The sequence below is a fragment of the Pteropus medius genome, unplaced genomic scaffold, assembly GCF_902729225.1.
Source record: "Pteropus medius unplaced genomic scaffold, Ma_sr-lr_union100, whole genome shotgun sequence".
NCBI classification, from domain to species: domain Eukaryota; kingdom Metazoa; phylum Chordata; class Mammalia; order Chiroptera; family Pteropodidae; genus Pteropus; species Pteropus medius.
This window is the reverse complement of record NW_024356249.1, coordinates 9,056,246-9,068,538: the sequence shown is the minus strand read 5'-3', so window position 1 is coordinate 9,068,538 and position 12,293 is coordinate 9,056,246.

The window sequence follows — 12,293 nt, the reverse complement described above, 5'->3', positions numbered from 1 at the left end:
TCTCATTCTTCCCAGAGTCCTATTAAGTTAGTCTTGTCTACCTCTCTTCTACGAGCTAGGTAATTTTGTTTAAAATCTCTTCTACCATCAGTCAGACACCAGTGTGAACCCCAGACGTGGATTTTTGGGAGTCCCATGATTTGTCCACCTGCCTAGGCTGGCCCAAAGGTTTTAAGGGGGCCCTGCTTCCTGGCAAGTTTGTACTCAGCAGCCATTATGGCAGATCAGGGTTGCTTTAGTGGGATTGTTCTCAAACTGTAGTGTGTGTCACCGTCACTTCGAGTGTTTGTTGCAACACATTTCTGGGCCCCATCTCCAGAGCTGCTGATTCGAGGGAACTGAGCATTTGCATTTTGCCAAATCCCAGATGATGCCGATGCTGCTGGTTAGGGGACCGCTCTTTGAGAACCACTGCGTAAGTCCAGTCTCAGCAGTTGGCCAGGGCCCTCCTTGCTGTAATATCCAATGGCCCCTATTCCTCTTTCCTTTGTTACTGGATACTGTTTTTAGCTCTACATCTGTCCTCCATGTTCATCCTGGGCTTGCTTCTCCCAATCGTCCCTTATGCTGAGCCCTTCGATCTATCTTGCTGGGCTCTTCTGGCTCCAGGTCATCCAGGGAGGAGCGTTTCTCTGGTCCAGTCCCTCAATTTTCCAAATTTAGTACCAAAACACTTAGCCGTGCTGTAGGGGGGCATCCAGACCAACTTTTATCTAGTCCTAACCCCGAAACCTGCTGCCGTAGTTGCCCAAGCCATTTCCTCTCAACCATTGCCTTGCCTTGAAACTAACCGATTAATATCTGTGGATTTCATGCTAGTAGCTCTGGACTTGCTCCTCTTAAATCTGCCACCTCAAGTTATCATCATGGGCACCAAGAAGGTGGTTCCCTAAATTTCATTTTCCTAGTATTTCTCTGTCAATGGCTCTCCGAAATCACATTTTGATAGTAGCCTCTGGGACAGAGGCTAGGAGATAGGCAAGTGTACCCCAGTTTCTGGTCCTAAAATTTTTCCCTCTTCCCCTCTATTAAAACTCAAGTGTCTGGTCATCCATCCTAACCTAGAAACAACTAAAACAGTTTCCTTCTTCCTATCTTTGCTTTTCAAAAACAGTTAAATCTGTATTTGTTGTTTTAATTACACTTTGTTCTTGTAATCTGGTCTGGTTTCTCAGATTTCACCCATCCTAAGTAAGGCTCTTTTTGCTTTTTTTTTCCCCCTCTCTTAAGCCCTTGTTATTTTCCTATTTGCCATTTCTAAGCTAAGACCGTCTCCAGGGCAACGGTCCTCTGTTCACTAGCAAGTCCTCAGCTCCTGCTCCCCACTGCTAAGGCCCCTCCACTCTCTACGTGCAAATTGGATTTCCAGAACCTAATACCCCAGGTTCAGGTTGATTGGTTTCTCTCTCTTTCTCTCTCTCTCTCTCTCTCTCTCTCTCTGGCCATTGGGTTTGTAATATTTTAATTTCTTCACCCATCTCAGTCCAAGAATCTATATTGCCAATTTAATTCTCCCATTTCACCCTCCTTGTTCCCCATTCTCTAAAATCTACCTTGAGAGTCAAGACTCACTGATTATTTCCAGAGGGCCCCCGTCCAGGAGAGACAGAAGCAGCAGTATCTTTGGCTATCCTGCAGTCAGGCTGTAGACATCCAGCTGATTGCTGTGAGCTGGTCTTTTTTTTTTTAAGTTGAGATAAAATTGACATATAACATTGTGTAAGTTTAAGGTGTACAACGTATATCGCAACGCAATTATTACAGTAGCGTTAGCAAATCCCTCTTTTTAAATTAAGTCTTCCTGGAGGTAATTTTCATGTCATCCCAGAACCCATGAAAGGAAGGACCCATCCTGCCCTTCACTGGTTCCTGGTTCCTCAGAAGGATGTGATCTCTGACTGAGTTTTGTTTCTGTGTCGTGATGAAAGTAGTGGGGAGACCAAGTGCCCGTTATCAGCCCTTTTCTGGGGGAAGGGCTGTCTTTTCCGCTTTGTCCTTCTTACCTTTTTTTGGTGTTAAAATGTCTTTTTATGGCCCCTAGTTGATCTCCCATGTTTTATTAAACCTGTGAACTCAAAACCCCTGGGCTCCATCTTTCTCCACCACCAATTCTGAAGCTAAAAGCTGGCTCACTAGAGCTTGTTGTTTTGAGATGAACTTCCCCTGACCCCAGAAATGAATCTGCCTCTCCAAGAACACTAGATTCCTGTTCCTACCAAGAGACACTAACCCAGACCCCGAGCCAGGGCAGGGTCCCATACTTTCCACATGAGATGTTCCCCAGGAATGCAGCTGCTCTTAGGGTCTGCGTGAGCAGCCCCGAACCTCAGTCCCTAATGTATATACTTACTTCAGTTCTGCCAACTCCTCCAGATGTTAGCCCTGTTCTCAAAATCCCATATCTTTCCATTCTAAATCCTCGCCTGGTTTCCTCTTCTGGCAAAGTGTCTGGACATTGTAAAAACCCCAAGAACATCCCTTATCCCCAGCCCTTAGTCCTTAAAGAAACACTTCTCAAAATTTTCCACCAAAGCATTTCTAATGGCGGAGGAGATGAATTCACATGAAGGAGAGAGTGAGAGGCAGCCTGGAGGGGTTATTGCAAGCAAGACATTTGTATTTTAGCTTTAAAGTTCATGAAATTCTTGCATTCTACTTCATAATGCATTTTTGTTTGTATTGATATTAAAATTATTTGCCATCAAGCAAAACTGGCCTGACGCTTCAGAAGGGCAGTATCTCTATGCTGGAGCTTGAGCGCAGGTGGTATATGGAAGTGACCTCATGAAGATTTCAGCCAGATCCCCACAAGGGTGGGCGTCTTGACTTGGAAATCCGTGTCTTGACTTGGAAATCCTTTTTTGACCCTTAGTCAACTTCCTGTGCCATTTCCCTCAAAGGACTGTACCGGTACTCTCTGAGCCCAATCTTACCTCCACCCCTATCCACAGACTGTCTTCTGTTTGGGCAGAGAAAGGGTTCCCCTTGGGTGGCACCTTCCTTAGCTCCTTCCCGATCCAATTCAGAGAACGTTGACCTGTGGCTGTCTTAGTCAGCCTGGGCTGCTATAACGAATACTTTAGACTGGGTGGCTTAACAACAAGCATTTATTTCTTGCAGTTCTGAAGGATGGGAAGCCCCAGATCAAGGCGCCAGGAGGATCAGCGTCTGGCAGGGGCCTGTAGATGGTCACCTTCTTGCTGTATCTTCATGTGGTGAAGAGAGAGAGCTCTAGTCTTCTCTTTTGAGGAAACTAATCTCAAAGGGGAGGCTTCACCCTAATGACCTCATCTACCCTAATCACTTCCCGAAGGCCCTACCTCCTTATAGCATCACATTAGGGGGTTAGGTTTTTAACATGGGAATTTTGGGGGGACACAAACATTTTGTTCATAACAGTGCACCAAGAAATGCCTCTTCCCCACTACACCCCGCTCTATTAGAAGAACACTGGTAGATGTTGCCTTGGGCTTCGTTATTCTGAAGATTAAAAACAAAACTTTCTTTTTCTAATTCGCAAAGCAGTACTTCGTAGTAATCGTCTGCTGCTTCTACCTGCCAACCTGCCTTTATTCTGATATCAGATCCTCTTTTCTTTTGTTCTCCTTTTGGGAACCACTCTTCAGTGTGTGTGTAGGGACGGGGGGAGGAGGGTGCTGAGACCACCCTGCCCCTGCTCAGCTCTGGGCATGGTCCTGTGATCCAGGTTTGGCCATCAGTCCCAGTGCTCTGGGAAGGACATGTGTGCCAAACTGGGTCATTAAGAGTTGGCTCAAGACTTTTCTGGTATATCTTTTCCTCAGGGGTTGCTGAGCTAGTAGGCTGCTTTGTCATCACCACAGGTACAGAGGCCATCTGAAGCCAACACAGAGGAGGGAAGAACCAATAGATGAGGGGAGAACGAATATATGAGGAAAGCCTCATTCTCATCAACTTCCTTGACACACCTGGATTCGGCTCTGTCTGAATCTACCCCCAGACTGTACAAGCATGTGAACCAACGAATGCCTCCTTAAGTTAGTTTCAGTTGGGTTTCTATCACTGGAAATCTCAGGAATCCTTCCACAAGTCTCCTTGTAAAAAGATAAAGCATTATAAAAATATATAACAAAGTGAAATAAAAAGTGAAAGTATTTTATGATCTCATCCCCATGATTAAGAATTTATAAAAAAGTTCTTCCAGACTTTTTCTAGACTTATACTAAATATTATTTTTATATATTTTATAAATCAGCTTCATTGAAATATAATTTATATACAATAAATTTTAATCAGTTTAATTGTATATCGTACATAGCCATTTCACCACTTTCATAATCATATACAACATTTCCACCATCCCCAAAGGTTCCCTGGGCATCTCTGTAATTAATGCCCTTCCCCTCACCTCTGACCTCTGGACACCACTGATCTGCTTTCTATCTGGAGATATTATAGTTTTGCCCTTTTTGGAATTTTATATAAATGGAGTCATTTAGTTTGTAGTCTTTCATGTTTGGCTTTTTACTTAAAATAGTACTTTTAAGAAACATCCACATTGTTGCATGCATTGGTAATTTGTTCCTTTTTATTGCTGAGTATTATTCAATTGAGTGGATATTGTATAATTTATTCATTTACAAGTTGAAGGACATTTGGGTTCCTTCTAGACCGAACTGTTACAAATAAAACTGCTCTGAACATTCATCTCGCACGAACATATATTTTCATTTCTCAGCTACTCTTGATACTGGAGTATCAGCAATTGAGTTGTATAGTAAGTATATGTTTAACTTAATAAGAAATAGCTTAACTGTTTCCCAAAGGGGTCATGTCATTTTGCATTCTCACCAGCAATGTATGAAAGTTTCAATTGTTCTATGTCTTCGTCGACACTTGGTATTGTCAGTCTTTTTATTTGTCATCACTTTACTGGGTCTGAAGTAATATTTCGCTGTGATTTTAGCTTGCATTTTCCTAATTACGTTAGGCATCTTTTCATGTGCTTATTTGCTGTTCATATTTGTTCTTTGGTGAAGTGTTTGTTCAGATCTTTTCATTTTAAAATTGGGTTGTTCGTCTTATTGAGTTGTAGGATATAAGTTCTTTATAAGTTATATGTATCGTGAATACTTTCAGTCTGTGGCTTTTCATTTTTATCACAAAAGGTTTTAATTTTGATGGAGTCCAATTTATCATTTTTCCTGTTGTATTTAAAATTTTTATGTTCTAGTAAAGAAATTTTTGCCTAACCAAAGCCCCAAACTATTGTACTGAAGGCCCTAGACACAATAAGTTTCTTCTATGTTTTCCTCTAAAACGATTACAGTTGTAGTTCTTATAATATTTAGATGTGTGATCCATTTGGGGTACATTTTTAATGTGGGCTACGATTCATTGTGAATTAAATTTTGTACATGATGTGAGGTAAGGGTCCAGGGTATTTCCTCCCTTATTTGTATGTATGTATGTGTCTATATGGGTGTGTTTTGCATGTGGATTATCCATTTGTTCCAGTACTATTTTCTGAAAATATTATCCTTTCACTACTGAATTGCTCTGGCAACTTTGTTGAAAATCAAATGACCATACACATGTGGGTTTGTTCCTAGACTCTATTCTGTTACATTGCCTTACATGTCTATTTTTACACTTATATTATCTTGTCTTGATTGTTATAGCTTTATAATAAATCTTTAACTAAGTATAACTCCTCCAACTTTGTTCTTTATTTAAAAATTGTTTTAGCTATTCTAGGTCCCTTGCATTTCAACATAAGCTGTAGAATCAGCTTGTCATTTTCTACCAAAAAAAAAAAAAGCCTGTTTGGTTTCTTTTGTTGTTGTTGTGATTATGTCAAATCTATAGATCAATTTGGGAAGAATTGATATTTTAACAATATTGAGTCTTCTAATTCTTGAACATGATGATATAACTCTTCACTTATTTAGATCTTCCTAAATTTTCGTCAGTAATGTTTTCAGTGTACAGATTTTATAATATCTAATTTATCCTTAAGTAGTTCACTTTTTTTAGATGTTACTCTAAACAGTATTGCTTAAAAATTCAATTTCCCATTGTTCATTGCTAGTAAATAGACATACAATTGATTTTGTATATCTTGCATTCTACAATCTTACTAAACTAACTTCTTGGTTCTGGTAGGTTTTTTTTTTTTTGTAAATGCTTTAGGATTTCCAACATACACAACCATATTGTATATAAATAAAGACAGTTTTACTTTCTCTCCCTCTCCCCCCAATACGTATGACTTTTATTTCTTTTTCTCACATTATTCCACTGCTAGGGCCTTCAGTACAATACTGAACAGAAACGTAGAGAGTAGACATCCTTGCCTCATTCCCTATATAGGAGGGAAGCATTAGAATAACGTTAGCTGTAGGTTTTTTCAAAGATGTCTTTTTTGGGTTGAGGAAGTTCTAAGAGTTTGCTAAGAGTTTTTATTAAGTATGGGGTTTGAATTTTGTCAAAAGTGTCCTGCATTTATTCAAGAGGTTTTTCTTTTTTTTAGTCTGTTAACGTGGTGAATTACACTGACTAATTTTTGAATATTTGAACAATTTTACATTCCTGGGATAAATCTCATTTAGTCATGACGTAATACTCATTTTATATAATGTTAGATTCAATTTGCCAAAAGTTAGTTGAGGATTTCTGCATCTGTATTTATAAAGATATTGGTGTGTAGTTTTCTCTTCTTGTCATGTCTTTGTTTGATTTTGGCAACAGAATAATGCTGGCATCATAAAATGAATTGGGAAGTATTCCCTCCTCTTCTATTTCTAGAAGACTTTGTGAAATTGGTATTATTTCTTCCTGAAATGTTTGGTAGCATTTACCAGCAAAGTCACCTAGGCTTGGAGTTTTCTCTGTGGAAAGGTGTTTGACCATGAGTCCAATTTATTTGGTAGATAAAGGGATATTCAGTTTATATTTTTCTGCTTGAATGGTCTTTGGTAGTTTGAATTTTTCAAAAAATTTATCTATTTCATTGAAGTTGTTGGATTTATTGACATAGTTGCATATAATATTCCCTTTTCATCCTTTTAATGTCTGAGGATCTGTATTCTCTCCTCTTTTATTTCTGATACAGATAAGTTTTGTCTTTTTCTTTTATTAGTGTGGCTAAAGTTTTGTTAGTCTTTATTTCCATTAATTTTCTTTATTTTTCTGTTTTCTATTCTACTTTTTATTATTCCTTTTATTTACTTTGGTAAACTTTGCTCTCTTTAGAGTTTCTTAAAGTGGAAGATTAGATTTTTGATCTGAGACATTTCTTGTTGAATATAAACATTCATTGCTATAAATTTCCGTCTTAGCACAATTTTAGTTGTATGTCACGAGTGTTGATATGTTGTGTTTTTTATTTCTATTTTGTTCAAATATTTAATACTTGCCCTTGTGATTTATTATTTGACCTGGGGATCATTTAGAAGTCTATTGTTTGTTTAATTTCCAAATATTTGAGGATTTCCATAAATTTTCATGTTATTAATTTATAATTTAATTCCATTGTGTTTAGAGAACATATGTCATCTGAATTTAATCCTTTTAAATTTATTGAGGCCTGTTTTATGATCCAGAATATCCTCTATTTTGGTGAATATTCTATGTTCAGTTAAAAAGACTATGTGTTCTACTTTTGTTTGGAGTTTTCTTGAAATGGCATTTAGTTCAAGTTTATTGATAGTGTTGTTCAAGTGTTTTATATTCACATTTTCTGTATCTCTCCAACAAATTAAGAGAGGAATATTAAAATCACTAGACATGATTGTGAATTTGTCTATTTCTCCTCTAAGTTCCTTCAGTTTTTGCTTCAGTTATTTTGAAGGTCAATTATAATATACATACACTTAGGATTTTTTTTTAAGGAATTCATCCCTGTTTCATTGTAAAATTCTTCTTTATCCATGGTAATATTCCTTATTCCATTTTTTAGAAATATTATAATCCACTTTAGCTTTTTAAATTAATGCCTTCTCACTATACATCTTTTCTTTCTTTTATTTTTTAATAACGACTTTATTGAGATAAAATTAACATACCATATAATTTGCCTATTTAAAATATACAATTCAATGGCTTTTAGTTTATTCACAGAGTTATGTAACCATCAATGCTTTCAATTTTAGAATGTATTTACCACCTCCCCCCAAAAATCCTATACGCATTAGGAATCACTCCTCTTCCTCCACTCCCTCCTTGGCTGTAGGCAATCACTAATCTATTTTCTGTCTCTACAGATCTGCCTATTCTGAACTTTTGGCAGAAATGGAGTCATATGACATGTTGCCTTTTGTGTCTGGCTTCATTCGCTTAGCATGTTTCCAAGGTTGTATCATGTATCAGTTCTTCAATCCTGTTTATTGCCAAATACTATCCCATTGTATGCATATAACTTTTATTTATCCATCCATCAATTGATGGACATTTGGGATACTTCTGTGAACTCAAGTCTTTGCACTGAAGAACTTGAACCTTCTGATAGTCATAATGTTGTGGGACAGATAGTGGGAATGGCGGAAGGGCGAGTTACAGATGGAAAGTCATCCCTGGTTGTAAAATCTCTGCCTCTCTCCCCTCCCGTCCCCTCCCATCCCCCATCTCAGAAACGAACCCTCAAAGAGATGTGTAAATCAAGGCTCTGACTTTATTTATGGCCCAATCTCTCCAGTTCAGCACCATGCTCCATTCCCCACTGTTCAGACCACAGAAGAGAAAGTATCTGAAATACCAGCTGAAATTCAATGAAACTTTTTTCAAATAAATAATTGCATTCAACTGAAGAATTTCCAGCAGACGAAAGAGCATAGTATGGCATCCAGAACTATCACACCAGGCTGTCTTTCAGCTGCTGCCGAAAACAAGGGAAAGTTCCATTTGGAAGTTTTTCTTATTCTTATTTTGAGGTAAAGCTTTACTCTTATTTGCACACTGTAGGGTTTCTAATATTATCTCAAAGTGACCGTGGAAACCACTGATCCTACCAGGTAGACAGCAAGGGTCAGGACAATACTGTCTGGTAGGCCTTGTCCAGGGACATCGAGTTTCTGCTGCCCCTTTAGCGCTGAAGACTTCAGTTTTCTATAAAGCTGGCGCCAACACAGTGAAGAGAAAGAAATTAACTCTCAGGCACGGGAGAATGAGACTCGCCAGGAGTGCTATGAGCAGAGTTGGATTCCCACTGAGAACAACAGAGCCCTGCCCAGTGAGTGGCCCACGTGATAAACCAGCGGCTGCAATTTTTCATGATGGGGAAGGAAGGAAGAAAAAAGAAGGGGTCTGTGCATTCTTTTAACTGCGGCGGATGATGAGGGATTTAAAGAGAAGTTTTGAATCTGGGTTTCACAATTCATCCTTGCTAGTTCAGACTCTCCTTACTCCTTATCTGGACTATAGCGATAGCTTCCAAATCAGTGCCTCTTCTTTCAAGATTCTTAATTTCCTCCAGTCTTTCTCTCCGACACGGAAAGACATCAGTCCTTCTGCCCACCTTCTTATAGCATAGAAGCGGCAAGTAAAAACGAAAAGCATCTGTCCAGCTACTCCCACATAGGCCCTTTTCTCTCCCCCACTTGCAGGTAACAACTGAGGGAGGAGATGGGTGTAAGATGATAAAAAGTAAAGACAACAGAGGATATGGGAGCCCTTCCTAAAGGCATTCACATTTAAATTTAAAACAAACAAACCAAATCTCCCTGAAGACCAGATTTGTCCCTAAACCAATTTGCTGCATGCGGATCTTTCCAGGCATTTCTAATACACATACAAATATATCAATACTGTAAAAATAAATATGGATATTTAGATATATGGTACATGTATGTTTTCATTATAATATTCAGACTGTTTTGAACCTGGATTTTTAATGTACATTGAAAAGCTTTACATTTAGACGGCCTTGTAACTAGCACCCTAGAGATGGACATTTGTCTTGTTTTCTGTTAAAAATTTTTTTTCCCCCCCCAAATAATGCAGCATTGTTCGTCCTTGGCTATGTGTCAGAGAGTATACACATAGGATAAATTCGGCCAAGTGGAATCGTCTGGTCAATTTTGATAGCTAATACTACAGTGCCCTCCAAAAGGGTTGTATCTATTTAATTCTACCAACAGTGTTCCTCTGTTTAATGTTTAACTTCTTTTTTCTATATGTGTCTTTTTAGTTATTGCCATCATAATAGCTGCTCTCATTTCACTGGTCCAGAGTGAACTATCCACAGAAAGTTTCTTTACTCTGTTTATTGAAGCACGGGAAGAACATAAATATGTTTTGCCTACATATAAAGTTAATGGCCTGTGGTAAAGAATGTAGACTTTTAAGCAGCCCTCCATGACAGTTGGCTTGGGAAACACTGGGTTAGTGTGCTAGACACCTGGCATGGGTTCGGAGGAAAAAGGTGGGCCTTATTGGGCAGCGCCCGCCAAGTTGGATGACGGCCTCCTCCGCTGAGTCCTTCCCTCTTGCTCAGTGCACACATCACCCCGTCTGTGCCCAACTGTTTCCTCTCTGCTAGGGAGGGACTGCAGCGTGGGGGATGGGCATGTGCTTTCCCTTTCTAGAGTCCTGATGATTCCAGCTGAACTTCTGGGTGTGGCTGGAACTTCCTTTGAGTATTGGGTCACACCATCCTAAGCTTCCGTCACCTCTTCTCCCTTCCTATACCCTCTCACTGCCTCTTGGTGAAAGTCTTGCTCATTTGCCCAGTGGCCAAGGCCTCATTGCTATGTCAGAGGCAAAAGAATGCTTGGAATAGGGAGGAAACTTTGAATATAGAGATCCTAAGAAATAGAGCCATGAGTAGTAAAAGTTTGCCAACATATAAAATGTTTCTGCAGAAGTTAGGTGTGTGGCTCCGGTTCTAACAACAGGCTCATTCCTTAGTCGTGTCTCGTTTCCTGCATCTCTCATTCCCTGGCACATGCCTCACCCCTAACCCTCTGGGAACTCCCATAGACTTTTGTTCATAATGGTGTTATTCGTTTATCACATTACTTGTTACTAGCCTATATATTTATCTCTACCACTGGTTTGCGAGCTATTGAAGTTCAGCTATTGAAGTTTTTAAAAACAACAACAATGATAATAACAATAGCAATGACATAGTGGTTCCTGTGTATGAGGCACTCGTCTTGTGCATACCGACTCACACAGACCTCACACAACCCTCACGATGTCTTGGAATCCCAATCTCTGGCAACTTCTTGAACATTCCGTGGCGATTCTTTGTATTTAGATGTCTTTTCCCTCACTTATCCTGAATGGGTTTTGAAAAATCTACTTATTAATGTTTTACAATATAGCAGTCCTTTAGCAAAAATATAATATCTATACAATAAGAATATATTACACAGCATAATAGCAGGATTGTTTTCTTATTTAGCCTGACACTAAGGATATTTGGCCTTCTATATCATTCATTTAAATTAGAACACTATTTTCATCCGCTAGAGTAGAATAGCTGTGTCTTTTTTCCTTTAAAAAAATAAATGAACTCTGTAAATATTAACACTTTAAAAAATAACCTGTGATTTTTCAAATATAATTTTAATTCTACAAACCTTTCTGATGAATAGATAAACATGAACAGACAAAGCTGGATTCAAATCCTAGCTGTACAATTCAAAAGCTCTGCGACCTTGGGCAAACTCCTCAATCTTTCAAAGCCTCAGTTTTCTCATTGGTAAAATTAGGATAAAAATAGTTCTTTTTTTGTAGCGTTATCAGAATTAAATAACAATGTATATAAGGAGTTTAGCACAGAGTCTGGCACATGGTGATCAAACGTATGCTTTATTCATTCTTATCATCATCATAAAATGCTGGATTGGCATAAGGGACTCAGAAATGAATAAGATGCTGTTCCTGTCCTCAAGGAACTCAGCAATGTGGTAGGAGCGACAAGACAGACAGACAAACATCATCAAAAGTGCAACTGTTGCATTGTGTACAAGGGACTGAGACAGCACAGAGGAGAGAGTGATTATTTCCGTAGGGAGGTTTCAGGGAAGGTCTTGCAAGAAGATATGATAATTAAGTTGAGTTTTGAGGAATGAATTTTTGTAGGTAGCTAAAGTGGGTAAGGACATATTTGGTTGAGGAAAAGACCATGTATAAAGGAAAGGAGAAAGGAAAATGCATGATGTTTTGAGAGAAATTATGTTAGTGACATTTGGTCAGATTATGAATTTTGGGGGCTGGGTGGGATTGGGATGATAAGAAAGAAAATTCTAGGGAAAGGCAAGGACCAGATTATGAAATGGTTTGCATGCTAAGTTAAAGAGCTTAAATTT